Genomic DNA, 3,455 nt, shown 5'->3' on the forward strand with positions numbered 1-3,455 from the left:
GGGCTGAGGGAGCAGCGTGGATGTTCCAGCAGAACTGGCCCAGCCTCAGCAGCTCTGAGCTGGGCTGGGACCTTGGGTCACCCAAGCCCCGAGTGCTCAGGGCAAGGTGAGATCCTTTCCTCTTGCAGAGCTCGCAGCTGAAGTCACAGGATGAAAACAAGTGGAGTCATTGCTGCTGACAGAACAAACTGGAGAAGGAAATACAATTCCACACCCTGCCACCTTGTCAGCCTGCTCGTCCAGGACACCTGCCCGTGTGGCTGGGAAGGTGCCAGGCCTGATTTGTCCTGCTCGGCTTTGAAGTTCTGTTTGTTCCTCTTTGTACACTCCAGCTGTACACCAGGGACAATTCTGTGTCAGCCTCAGTCCAAGGCTTGAGAACGAATGCCTTACATGGCCATAGGGCAGGGTTAGATGGGATTTTGCCCAGGGAGGGTGGGCAGGCCCTGGCACAGGTGCCCAGCTGTGGCTGCCCCTGGATCCCTGGCAGTGCCCAAGGCCAGGCTGGATGGGGCTTGGAGCAGCCTGGGACAGTGGGAGGTGTCCCTGCCCATGGCAGGGGGTGGGAAAGGATGAGTTTTAAGGTCCTTTCCCAACCAAACCATCCTATTATTCTATGATTCTAGAATTCAAGCAGTTGTGTATTTGAGAATTAAAACAGCAAAGAACAAAGCTCAGCTGAAGGTGCTCTGAGCAGCAGAACTGTGCTCAGATAAAACTACTTATAAATTAGCAAAGTACTAAATGAGGTGACGTTCTCACACAGCTCCCAATAATCCATCATTGTGCACACTGAAACTCCACGTTGCAGCAAATAGTTTCTGTTTATTGCTCTTTTTTTTAACTAATGTCTGAGCATGACCTAAAAAGTGCCAACACATTTCATGTTGTTTTGCAGAACTTAGAGAACAGTTTACTGCTGAATGTATTTGAAGTGAAAGAGCTCAAAGTTCCAGAACTAATTTAAAGGTACAAGAACAGCCCTGGTGCCCACAGGTGTGCAGAGACCACCAAGCTCCAACACTGCTCTAGTGTTTTCTGGCTTTCAGAGTAGCCCAGTCCCTCCGAAAGCCACGGGGTATTTCCTTACCTCATCAGGAAGTTCATGGTTTGTTTTTTAAAGCTGTCAGTGTGAGTGGCTGAGGATACTTGATGTGACATGAGCATTTCTGTCACATGCAGGAAACAGCCTGGAACAGGCACATCAGGCCTTTCCTTTGGCTCTGACAGGTTTGTCCAGGGCATGGCAGCATTCCCTGAACCAGGAGCTGCTGACACATCCCGGAGTCATGGAAGATGGCACAACCTGGAGATGGTTTGGGTGGGAAGGGACTTTGAAGGACATCCTTCTCCTGCCACGGGCAAGGACACATTCCACTGTCCCAGAATGCTCCAAACCCCGTCCAGCCGGTCCGGCGTGTCCCCAGCCCCTGTCTGGCCGTGTCCCCAGCCCATCCATGTCCCCAGCCCCTGTCCGGCCGTGTTCCTAGCCCCTGTCTGGCCGTGTCCCCAGCCCCTGTCCATGTCCCCAGCCCCTATCCGTGTCCCCAGCCCCTGTCCATGTCCCCAGCCCCCGTCCGTGTCCCCAGCCCGTCCGTGTCCCCAGCCTGTCCATGTCCCCAGCCCCCGTCCGTGTCCCCAGCCCGTCCGTGTCCCCAGCCCCTGTCTGGCCATGTCCCCAGCCCCTATCCAGCCGTGTCCCCAGCCCCCGTCCGTGTCCCCAGCCCCTGTCCGTGTCCCGAGCCCGTCCGTGTCCCCAGCCCCTGTCCGTGTCCCCAGCCTGTCCATGTCCCCAGCCCCCGTCCATGTCCCCAGCCCGTCCGTGTCCCCAGCCCGTCCGTGTCCCCAGCCCCCGTCCGTGTCCCCAGCCCCTGTCCGTGTCCCCAGCCCCTGTCCGTGTCCCCAGCCCCTGTCCAGCCGTGTTCCCAGCCCCTGTCCGTGTCCCCAGCCCGTCCATGTCCCCAGCCCCTGTCCGTGTCCCCAGCCGCTGTCCATGTTCCCAGCCGCTGTCCAGCCGTGTCCCCAGCCCCTGTCCGTGTCCCCAGCCCCTGTCCGTGTCCCCAGCCGCTGTCCAGCCCTGTCCCCAGCCCCTGTCTGCGTCCCCAGCCCCTGTCCGTGTCCCCAACCCGTCCGTGTCCCCAGCCCCTGTCCGTGTCCCCAGCCCCTGTCCGTGTCCCCAGCCCCTGTCCGTGTCCCCAGCCCCTGTCCATGTTCCCAGCCGCTGTCCAGCCCTGTCCCCAGCCCCTGTCCGTGTCCCCAGCCCCTGTCCGTGTCCCTAGCCCGTCCATGTCCCCAGCCATACCCCACAGGCCAGGCTCAGATCAGCCCGGGTCAGTTCCTTTGCGCTGAAGTGTCCCGGGGAGCAGCCAGGTGGGTTCTGCTGGACACAGGAGCCCAGTTCCCCACAGCGATCAGGGATCACAAGCTTAAACTAAAACCTTACATGAGAAGAGTTTATTCCAAGGCTTTACTATTTTTATTTTAAAAGCTAAGTTGTCCTTGGGTAGATTTTCTTGAGACAGCCATGCGGCAGCTGGTGGGCAAAAGGTTTCCTGTGTAGAGATTTGTGAACCAGAAAGTAAATATTTGTAAAGTGCAAGACTGTTGTTAATAAGTTTCAACAGGCAGGTTGAATGTGACCGCAGTGCCTACGTTACAAGAGGCAGGGTTGAAGCAGGGCACGATGGCGATAGGAAGCCCAGAGCCGGCCGGTGACTCTTTTGGGCTCTGAAGTCAATATTCACCTCAGCCCCGGTCCGTGACTCTTTTGGGCTCTGAAGTCAATATTCACCTCAGCCCCATCCCTTCCCTTCCCGCGCCTTCATGAGGGGAGCAGGCCACGCGCTCCGCTAGGGGGCGCTCGCGACAGGGGGGCGGGGCCACCGCGCCCACGTGACTCCGTGTCACGCGCGGCGCCGGGTCACGTGCGGCGTGGTGGACGCGCTCCATCTGCGCATGCTCGCGCGGCCCGTGCGGCGTCGGCCGGGAAACCCCTCGGCGCAGCGCTGAGGGCAGGGGCGGCCGCGGGAGCCGCCATCGGGGCCGCGCGGGGCCGAACCGGGCCGAACCGGGCCGAACCGGGCCGAGCGGGACCGAGCGCGGCCCATCCTGACGCGAGCGGGCCGGCGCCGGGCCGAGCGGGCCCGAGCCCGAACCCGAGCCGAGCGGGGCCGGGCAGAGCCGAGCGGGGCCGAGTCCTAGTCGAGCCCAAACCAGGCGAGGCCGAGCCCGAGCCGAGCCCTAACCGAGCGGGGCCCGGCCCGGGTCGAGCGGGGCCGAGAGCAGGAGCCGGGTGGGCGCGCCGCGCTCGCCGAGGGCCGCGGTCGTTGCGGGGCGGGGGCCGCGGGCTCGCCACGATGGAGACCTGAGGCCTGCCCAGCCCTGAGGCCGCGGCCCGGCCATGGCGCAGCGCCGCGGGCTCTGAGCGCCGCTCGCCGCCCCAGCGCCGCCGCCCC

This window comes from Haemorhous mexicanus, chromosome 17 (genome assembly GCF_027477595.1).
Source record: "Haemorhous mexicanus isolate bHaeMex1 chromosome 17, bHaeMex1.pri, whole genome shotgun sequence".
In the NCBI taxonomy this organism is placed as follows: domain Eukaryota; kingdom Metazoa; phylum Chordata; class Aves; order Passeriformes; family Fringillidae; genus Haemorhous; species Haemorhous mexicanus.